The following is an 11,743-nucleotide window of genomic DNA, read 5'->3' as shown; positions in this document are numbered from 1 at the left end:
TTCATTTGGTTTCATTTTTCATTTGCAAGAGCTTTTTATTGCTATCTGATGTCTTTCCTTTCTATTAAATATAGGGTCCCGAGGAACCAGGGGCCCATTTCCTGGGTTTTATAGCACACAGCATCTTGCTTCTTATTGTTATCTATGGAAACACTTTGACTTCAGTTTTTATGATCTGTTAAGCTAGTTATCACTCCTCTGTCAGCAATCCACATTCTCCAACTTTATGATTACCTCTCTCTTACAATCGTTTCCTCTTTCTTTACCTATATATCTACAACTATATTTTTTCTAATTCATTTTGGTGGGGTTTATGCTGGGAGTAAATAGAATGGGCTCTTTCTGCTCCTATATAGCTAGAGATCCTCTTACTGATATGTCAACTAAATTAAAAATAGCCTGTATATTAACTAAACTAAAAACATCCATTGACAAACTTAGCAGCATATGTGGGGTTTCTCAACTATTTTTCTCTCTTTCCCCCTCATGCTTTGCTGTATTTCCTGCCAATTTTTCTTGATACTAATTTTCCAATAATAATGTATATTATTCCTACTTTGATTTACTGGCAGCATTGTAGGCTTCTCTATATATCTATATTTATTCGAGTAACTACCTTAGGCAGTTACTTTGAAATTTTAACCTGAACACTGTTTGCATGGTATGTTCTTTGAAAATGCCTTATGAGCTTAGTGTAGGATTTTTGCCAGTAGAAACATTCGCAGATTTAATTTATTTTTTTCTTTTTTATACCAAGATTCCTAGATTATCACCTTTGCTGCTTTAGTTCAAGCTGTTTCTCTAATAGATGTTTGCAGAATAACCACATGGGTGCTGAAATATAAAGCCAGAGGAAAGAGAGAACGAGTGCATGGTAGAATTTTATAAATATTTTGAGGTGATTGCTTGGAGTTAGAAGTGTGCTGCCTTACAAACTTTACTATCTATAAAAAACAAATCATGTTCGTTTCAGAATATATACACCATTGCTATGGTTTCATAGAGTTTTATACTAATCATAGAATTTTATTATTATATAGAAGGTAGTATTATCCTTTTTATAAAAGACATTATACAGTTGTAACACATCAGATGTCTGGGTAACACACAATAGAAAAAAATCAATCTTCCAAATAGGTATCAATAGTCTGGCTAATCATTAACAAAAATAACTACCTAGCATATCTAATATAAGTAAGTAGGATTCTCTTCAAATGTAATACATATTCAAGGATGTTATTGCTCCTGTAATGAGAGAATAGAGGAGCTTACAAGTCATAATGTTTATAGGTAACAAAACATAAATTTATTCAGTTAACAATAATATTTATATTTTATTGACTCATTATAAAAATACATATTTGAAAATACATGTGAACGATTTTTTGGGTACTATAGAACATTTTTGTCTAAGGCTGGTTTCCCAGAAATTTGCTGGGTAAAAATTGTGTTAACTTTTTGACATTATTTAAGGGCAAATATGGTGATTTTACTGTGAAAATTGACATTCCAAAACCAGTATTATTCATTTTGTCTTATATTGTAGCTAATGTTCTAACATAAAACATTCATAAGAAGCAGGTGCAGGAATCAAAATGAATTCCTAACATTCTACCTCCCATTACTTTCTAAAAGCTGCTGAGTTTTGTTTTCTTGCTTTTAGGGATCTTTTGAAAGCAGAAATATTGCTATGAATCTTAAAAATTCTATATCTGTATGTTTCTGTCTCCTACATCTCCCATTTTTATAATCTCTCCCTTTTATCAGTCATAACGCCCTACAAAACTTACTAGATTATACAAATTATACCATATTCTCCTGACAAACAATTCTTTCTATTTAGTCAACATGGAGAACTCTTGCTTTGCTATTAGTGAAACAAAAAAAAATGCTCATTTGCGTAGCAGTCAAAGTATGCCATTATTACTTAGGTTTAAAAGATATTTATAGGGGAGCTCTATGTTTAGTCTTTTGAGATCCTCCATACTGCTTTCCAGAGTGGTTGAACCCACTTACATTCTCACCAACAGTATAGTAGCATTTCCTTTTGGCCACATCCCTGCCAACATCTGTTATTATTTGTTTTTTTTTGGGGGGGGGGGGTCCAGTCGTGAGGCCTGAGCTCTGGGCCTGGGCACTGTCCCTCAGCTCTTCAGCTCAAGGCTAGCGCCCTACCACTTGAGCCACAGCGCCACTTCTGGCTTTTTTCTTTTTGCTTATGTGGTGCTGAGGAATCGAACCCAGGGCCTCAGGCATGCAAGGCAAGCGCTCTACCACTGAGCCACCTTCCCAGCCCTTATTTGTTTTCTTGATAATGACTATTCTAACTGGGGTGAAATGGAATCTTAATATGCTTTTGTTGAACATTTCTTCATGTGTCTATTGGCCATTCTTATTTCCTCTCCAGAGAAATCCCCTTTTAATTCTTTAGCCCACTTATTCATTGGGTGGTTGATTATTTGAGGATTTGTTGTTGGAGGGTTTAATTTTTTGAGCTCTAAGTATATTGTTGCTATGAGGCCCTTGTCTGTTTTATACCTAGTAAGATTTTCTCCCAATCTGTAGATTTTCTATTTATCTTGCTAGCTATGTCCTTTGCCATGCAAAAGCTCTGTAGCTTAATGTGATCCCGTTTATCCCACTCCTGGGCATTTATCCAAATGATCACAAGCAACACCACACTAAAGCTACCAGCACAACTATATTCATTGCAGTATTATTTGTCATAATGAAGATATGACATGAACACAGATGCCTCTCAATAGATGAATGGATCAAGAAAATGTGGTATATATGCACAATAGAATTCTATGCTTCCATCAAAAAGAATGACATTGACCCATTCATAAGGAAGCGGAAAGACTTGGAAAAAACATATTAAGAAGTAAGCCAGACCCAAAGAAACATAGGCTCCATGGTTTCCCTTATTTGTAGTAATTAGAACATGTCTAGGATAGTCCTAGCAGAGGATCACAATAGCTCAATAGCTATGTACATATGACCATATAAAATGATGCTAATTGACATGAATTCCAAGACATGGAAACAACAGGTCTTTTTTTGGTTGTTGACCTTGTCATTGTCAATGTACTATATCAAGTTCTTTTTTATATTAATTCATTTTTCTTTTTCCTTTGTTTTATCCCTGGCAATCACTGTCTTTGATGCTGCTACCCTGCAATTTGTATATATGTTGATCTGATTTGGGGCAGGGAAGGGGAATAACAAAATGGTGAAACAAAGACAAAGAATGACCCAATGCAACAATGACACTCACAAGACACTATGTTGGAAATGAACTTTACAACTTCGGTGAAGGAGTGGGGGAGGGAAGAGATAGTGGGAGAAAAATGAAGGAGTGGGTAAAAATATCCAACAAGAAATGTACTCATTACCTTACTTATGTAATTGTAACCCCTTTGTAGAGCACCTTTACAATAAAATAGGAAAAACAATTATACACTTAAAATAGCGACTGGACTGAATACCACTTATCCACACCTTTAACCTCAACTCTTTGGGAAGCAAAGATTAAGAGCCTGGCATGGAAAGTGATTGGGAACCCCACCTTATTCAATAAGCTGGATATAGTAGCATATATTGGTGATCTCAGCAACACAGGCACCAAAGTTGCCAGGCCAGGCAAACAATGTGACACCTTACCTGAATGAAGTGTGGAGCATGAAACCCTGAGTTCAAACCCCAACATCACCATCCCCCGCAACTCTTCACAATATGTATTATATACACAATATACATTATAGTACAGCACATCTGCTCTTTTCTTGTGTGACACTTTGCAAAAATAGTAGGGCAGTTATTTTCCCATCTTTATTTCTTTAAAATCTTATGGTATTTTTAGATTTCTCTCTAAATGTTTTCCATATTACTCAAGTCATATCTTCTCACTTCATTTTTTCCATATTTTACAGTAAGCCTTCGTTGCCATTATTCTTTCATCTTTTCATTATATTTCTTTGGATATATATTAACTGTATTTATTTCCTGAATGCCAAAGGATAATCTCCTTGGTTTCTTTTTTAAATTTCTTATAGTAAAGATGCTGTACAGAGGGGTTACAGTTACAAGAGTAAGGTAATGACTAGTACATTTCTTGTCAAGTCTTGTACCCCCTCCTTTGTTTTTTTCCCACTATCTCTTCCCTCCCTCACCTTGTGCACTCCTCCCCCACCCTGAAATTGTAGAGTTCATTTTCAACATAGTTTCTTGTGGGTATCATTGTTGCTGTTGCAATAGGGCATACTGTGTTCTTGTTTCAACATATCCTTGGTTTTTAACCACAAACACTCTATGATAGGCTTCTGTCACCCAACCCTTTCCTTACTATTTCTTTTTAATTTTCTATTTCCTTCCTCAGGGCTGAAGGAAACCCTCAGGCTCTAACCTGTGACCTATTTTCTTCTCCCATTTCCTCTGTCGGTGCACTCTAGTTCAGCTGTCATTTTTATCGTGCTAATTCTCATTACACTATTTGTCCATTCAATCACGCTTGGATTATAGTATCCACTTCTGAGCCCTGCATTTAAAGAAAAGCACTAACAAACTTGAATGTGTCTGGAGAGGATGATTAAATTGATTGAATGCTTCTAAACCATGTCTCCTAAAGAATGGCTGAAGGAATTGTATATATTTATTGTTTATCCTGGAGTAAAAAAGATTGAGGGCAGACAGGATAATTGTTTTCAGTAATTGGAAAGTCTGTCTTGGAAAGGAGGGAACAGATTTGCTGTGAGTTGTACTAGAAAGTTGTACCAGAACCTCCTTGTACAAGTTATGAAGAGACACAGGAAAATATTCTCTAATAAGGATCAGGGATTAAACCTTACTCATTTTGGCTTCACTTACAATGTCTAGCAAACTACCTTAATCATATTGGGGCTTAATGGATATTGATTGATTGAACTGAATCAGCATGAATTGAAAGAATAAACCTCTCTTACAGTAAAAAATAAAAACAGCACAACAAAAACAAAGTGTCTTCAGAAGTAAAAATGTCCAGTCTATCCACAAACTCTTATTGATTAGCTGTAAGGCAGCTTTCCTATGTTTGGATCTTAAATATAAAGATATTAGCATCTCAATGTTGAAAACTACTTCTGTGAACAAGATATTCTCCTAAATATTTTCATATACTTACTTATTTCACAATATCACATGGTAGCTTCTGTTATTGTCCCCAATTTAGATATAAGTAAACAAACAGGTTCCAGCTGGGCCTCTGTAATCCTAGCTACTCAGGAAGTTGAGATCTGAGGATCCAGATTTGAAGCCAGCCCAAACAGGAAAATCATGAGTTTCTTATCTCCAATTAACCACCAAAAAGCCAGAAGAGAGTTGTAGCTCAAGTGGTAGAGCAGTAGCCTTGAGTGCAGAAACTCAGGAACAGCACCCAGACCCTGAGTTCAAGCCCTAGGATTTGTACATAAAAAGAAAATAAAAGCTGATTTCCTAATGAGTAATGTCACAACTAGTGAGAGGTCAAGCTGTAACTTGAACCCTGGTAGACAAGGCTCAAAGATCTGCATCCTTAACCACCATGATAAACTGCCTCCAGTGATGAAAGGCGAGAGAATATTCTTTAAAAAAAAAGACATTGATGGGGCTGGGAAGGTGGCTCAGTGGTAGAGCGCTTGCCTTGTATGCCTGAGACCCTGGGTTCGATTCCTCAGCACCACATAAGCAAAAAGAAAAAAGCCGGAAGTGGCGCTGTGGCTCAAGTGGTAGAGTGCTAGCCTTGAGTTGAAGAGCTGAGGGACAGCGCCCAGGCCCAGAGTTCAGGCCCCATGACTGGACCCAAAAAATAAAAATAAAATAAATAAAATAAAATGAAAGAAAGACATTGAGAACTTGTGGACTAGGTAGAATATCACCTACTCTAGTTCTTTCTCTGGAGATTCTTGACCAAGGGCTGGGATATTTCTGCCCAAATTCCCATGGTCTCATATTCCTTTGGATCTCTTTTGTCACACTACTGCCAAGTGATGGGATAAGCACTTGATTCTAGCACTCTCTTCAAAACTTTCATTAGTTTTCTGTGTCCAAAGGTGCATGCTGGTCATCATTGTTTGGTCACAAAGCTGTCTGGATTTTGTCTCCTCCACTTGTACCTCTCCCTGAAAACACATTGTGGTTAAATGAATTGGTCATACAAATCTTGTCTGGGTAGAAATCAGGGATATTTCAAGAGTGAAGTAATCCATTAAAAATACTTAGAATGGTTCCTTGACTGTAGTAACTGCTCATGAAATGTGAGCATACTATCTATTTCTGATCATACTGCACAAATTTCTATTTCTAATATATATAGTAATTCTTTGATTCTTTCATTATATAGACAATTAAGAAATAAAAGGCTGTCTTTCCTCTCTGGCCAAACTCTCTGTAAAAGAAATATAGGTCCCATGGTTTCCTTTATCTGCAATAACTAGTATATGTCTACGACAAGCAGAAGAGGCCAAAAAGCTATGGACATTAGACCACGTAAGCTGATGTTAGGCAAAATGAACCCCAAGATAAGGACACAAGAGATTTTATCTTTCTTGCTGTTCTTTTAAATGTGCTTATAATGTACTATGTGATTTTTTTTGTTTCTTTGTATATTCTTCCCCCAGGGTATAACCCCTGTTGTCACTGTATTTGATTCTGATGCCCTGCATCTTTTATATTCATTTTCCCTAATTTGGGGAGGGGAAAGGAAATAACAGAATGCTGAAATAAGGATACAGGATGACCCATTGTAACAATGATATGTGTAAGACACTATGTTGAAAATGAACTTTACAAGTTAGGGGGCAGGGAGGAGTTGGGGAGGTGGGGAGGAAAGGGATGGTAGGGGAGAAATAAAGGAGGGGGTAACAATGCTCAATAGGAAATGGACTCATTATCTTGCTCCCATAACTGTAACCCCACTGTACAGTATCCTTACAATAAAAAATATATTAATAAAAAAAGAAATAAACAGAATTTGTTGGCTCGCCAAATGACCAAGTTCAGAGGCAGAGCGGGTTGTAGGTAGAATCCAGTCATACCTTTTCCTTTACTTTCTCTTCTTTCCTTGTTTCTTATTTTTTTTTGTATGTTTTTTGATTCCTGACCCTGCCCTTCCTCCCAGCCAGCTTATGTTTTAGGCTGCTTTCATCACAATACCCAGGGCTTCTAGCAACCTCTAGGCTTTTTAAATTCACATTCACTGTAAACAAAAAAGATCACTTCCCATAACCATCCATCTAAACCTCTGAGCTTCTTTCTGAGGAGAATAATTATAAAACAATCACTGTGGACAGAGAAATCCTGAGACAGCCGAATGTGATGGGTCGCGTGATGACACCAAAAGATAGGTCCTGATTCTAAGCCTCAGAACCTGTGGCTCTTTTCAGGAAAAATATCTCTGTTATAATGAAGGATTTCAAGATGAGATCAGCCTGGATTATCTGAGTGGGCCCTAAGTTGGATGGCAAGTATGTCTATAATGGACATAAAATAATAAAACTCAGAAAGGCCAGATTAAGATCGAAGCAGAGACTGATTTGACAAATACATGGCTGGAGCCACTAGGAGCCTCTAACCCAAGGAAGGACTGATTCATCCTTTGTTTTTAAGGGGAGTGTGGCCCAATGACACCTGCTTTTCAGATGTCCAGCCTTCAGATTTCTGACAGCATTCTTTCTACTATTTTAAAGCATAAGATTTGTGGTCATTATTATGAAAGCCACAGGAAAGTAACAAGAGCAACTTTTTATGGACCTACACTGTCATGCCTGCACTGTTTTGCAGAGAAGCAAAATGGACATTCAAGAGGCCACTCAACATCCACCATCCTTTAAATTGTCTTCCTACTCATACCCACTTCTGGTTTTACCACCCTGGAGTCACATCATTGTTGTAAGCCATCTTTTAGTCAGCATTTCTTATGTTACGTGATTAAGCATAACAATAATTAACACCTGAGTGTTCTATTTGACTTGGTGATGCCATTAATCATTTCATAATTGACTCTCACCTCATTTGACATATCCCGGGCTGACAATATCTTCGAGTTATTTCAGCTATAATCACCCAAATTGCCCTTTACTTGTCCCACTACAGTCAAAGTCTAGGACAGTAAAAGCACTGTTTTGGAGTTTCTCTTTTTTCCCAACTATAACTTTTAAATGAGATATAGTTGGTTCTGTATGTACTTTGTATACTGTTAATAATCACCCTGAGAATTCTCAACTAGCTTTTAAGTACATACTACAAATGCTATGATTTCATGTAAACAAATGTAAAATACAATAGTTTTGTTTCACATGTATTTAACACTTTGAAATATTTTAAAATTTTGAATCTTTATTTAGACAGTGGGATAAGTAAAGTTAGGATGAGATGAGTACTCCATGAAACAACCTTCTCTTGCATTTCCTCCTGCAATACAAATAAATGTTCCCAGAAGCTTTGGTTTTAATGTACTATAGCTATTAAAGACAGGCTATTGTAGCTTAAAAAGGAAAATGTCTCTATTGAGTGCTATAAAATATAAGTCTAAAACTTTTTATCTGAAACAAAGAATGCTAAGACAAAGACTTGTCTTGTTAAAAAAATCTTAATTATAATTAAATCTTAATTACAACAGCTAAAAGTGGAAGGCACCTGTTAAAGAAATTATATGGGAAATCTAAGCAACAATATGTATAAGAAAGAACCTACAAATTAGTGTCGAGCAAAGGAATATGTTTCTGTGTGCATTATGACAAAACACACTGAATGTTGGCACAGTTATAGAAATCCACCATGAAACACTAAATTTGAGAAACTATTTGAGAAAAGTCAGCAATATTGCAGCCATTCATAGCAAATGTTACAAATAGTTTTTTTGTCTTTGAAATGATAGCTAAAACGATATTGTGTGATGTTAGGTGGTGGTGTTGCTGGCTTTTTGTTGTTTTGGCTTTGCTTTGGGTTTTCTTACTGCTATAACAAATTATTACAAATACACTGCCTTAAAATAATATAAATTTGTTTATCTTACATTCTGTAAGCCAGATGTCAGATGAGGGCTAAAATCAAGGTGTCAGCAGGGCCATGCACCTTTTCTGTGGCCCTGAGTGAGATTTAGTTCCTTCTCTTTTCCAGTTTTTAGGAGCTGCCTGTACACTTTAAACATGATTCTCTATTCCCATCTCCAAAACTAAAAAGGTTGATCTAATCCTTACATTACCTTACTGTAAACACCTCTTCTGTTTCTCTCTTCCACTTGTCTGGCCCCCGGTACCTAGATGGGGCCCAATCAGATAATTTAGAATACTCTCCTCTGATCATCTGATTGGCCACACTCCTTCCATGTCCATGTCACTTCTCCATTGCCACAGAAGGGAATATGATCATGAGGCCCAATGGCTAAGAGTTGGACCCCGTGGAAAGCCATCCCTTTGCTGGCCATAGATGCCATTGTTAAGGTCTTAGTGTTGGCAATCATACTGTGCACAGGTAAGACCTTAGAAGTGGCGAAGATTTGATTTGAGGTGCTAAAGAACTTTGTACTATTTTTTTTACATTAAGGAAGGTTGTTACTTGTGAGCTATCCCCAGCTTTCATCAATGAGCTTGGCTCCCAGCTACTGCCACTAAATGCACAACTCCAAGATATTCTGCAGCTTTAATGCGTTATTAAAACCCAACAGGCCATGATTGCAGCCTATTACTAGTTTTCTTCATTTTTGCTCTTCCTGATGTTGAGTCAGGTTATATCTTCTTGCTCTTTTCCTTCCAAATTTCATTTGTCATTGTTTTCTTCTGAGATGACACTAGCAACCAAATGCAAATACACTTCTGACTGAGAAGCAAAATATGGTGCCTCATCAGAGAGCTGTGGCATGTGAAATGCTCAAGGTATTAGGAAGCAGACAGCCACAGGCTCATGCCCAACATGGAATCTTGATCATCTCCAAGCTGCCCCTGGGGTCTGCAGTATCATAATATCAGTCTAGGTCAAGAACACCAAGACAGCAATGATAAGACTCAGCCCTGGGTGGGAATCTCAGGAGCAATTCGTGGGTCACTGAAAAATTATTTGACAAGATAGGATGGACACAGGGAGAAGAGAAAAAAAAACAAACAAACTGGGAATGGAAAAGAAGTACTTTAAAGAAGTACTTTAAAACTTTCCTCTAAAATGAACTTTGAAGACATAAAACCAATGGTAGAGATTTATCTTTTCATTAAATGAAATTTTTCTTTTTTTTCTTTTTTTTCTTTTTTTTGTCGGTCATGGGGCTTGAACTCTTGGCTTAGGTGCTGTCCCAAGCACTCTACAGCTTGAGCCACAGCGCCACTTCCTGTTTTCTAGTGCTTTATTGGAGGTAATAGTCTCATGGACTTTCGTGACCCAGCTGGCTTTGAACTGCGATCCTCAGATCTCAGCCTCCTGAGTAGCTAGGATTACAGGAGTGAGTCACCTGTGCCCGGCTTTACATAAAATTTTTCAATACAAATCTATAAACTTGAACAAGATATAAACATGAAAAAAAATAGGTGACTAGAATAAGGAGGAATAGGGATATTAGAATATTTAAAACAAAGTATTGAACAAAACATATAGGCAAAAATAAATGTAAGGAAGGCAAGACGGAGAGAAACTGGTAAAGTACAAATAAGCACATAATTATAGCACAGATTATGAAATATTCAACACTGAGTGTCTATGAAAATACCACATATAAAGATGTCTGAGGTTCGCAAATGTAGTTTTGGAGTGTATTAGTGACCTTACATAAATTCGTATTTTAGAAATATCTACATGAGATAATGTTCAGTTGAACAACTTTGGACAGGGACCAATACTCCTAAAGAAAAATTAGAGTGAAGAAGTAATAAAAGTGAAAGAACAAATTAATAAAACAAAAATAATAATGGAGAAATAGACAAGTAATAGGGAAACAGAGAACTAATAATAGAGAAAAATAAGACATAAAATACCCAATGCTCTCAAAAGAATGATTGAAGAAACTAAAAAACAAGAGGTGGCTGCATCCACAACTACAGAAGGTATCTTTAGAATCCTAAGGGAATTCCATGGACAACTCAATGCTTTTAAATTTGACAACTAACAGAAAATTATAATTTTATAGACAACATGATTTTAAAAGCTAACTTAAAAAGTAAGGATATTTTATTAGACTACCACCACCAACAAACAAAAACAGTGTTACCATATCACAATTTCCTTTACATATGAAAGAATAATAAAATTAATTTAAAACATCTGAATAATAATAAAAACCAATTCCCAAAAGGAGGTAAAGAAGAAGGGAAGAACAAAAATAAGAAAAGAGACAAAGAGTGAAATAGGGAAAGAGAGAAGGAGGAAGAAGAGAAGAATGGAAACACAAGCAAGAAAATGTTTGTCATGCATATATGAAGAATTATTATCCAAATTCATAAAGTGCTCCAAACCCTTAAGAGGAATGAAGAAGAGAAATAAACAGAAAATTCCTAGGAGTGAAAGCTAGAATGTAAAAAAAAAAAAATCAAAACTAAACAAAACACAGAATTATATGTTTTAAATCCTTACAGAATTCCTGGTCTTCAATACAACCTATCAGCACCCTGGACAGCTGTGAAAAGAATAGGAGATGAGGTGCCATCAGCTGTCAGAAAGTTCATCTGGGAATGAGAGCAAGGATTCTTTGGAAGGGTTAAGGAGTCACAGGGTGCAGAGGCTAAAGAAGGAAGACTTGTTTGGCAGA

The sequence above is a fragment of the Dipodomys spectabilis genome, unplaced genomic scaffold, assembly GCF_019054845.1.
Source record: "Dipodomys spectabilis isolate Male_0828 unplaced genomic scaffold, ASM1905484v1 ptg000024l, whole genome shotgun sequence".
In the NCBI taxonomy this organism is placed as follows: Eukaryota; Metazoa; Chordata; class Mammalia; order Rodentia; family Heteromyidae; genus Dipodomys; species Dipodomys spectabilis.
Note: the sequence above shows the minus strand (reverse complement) of the source record.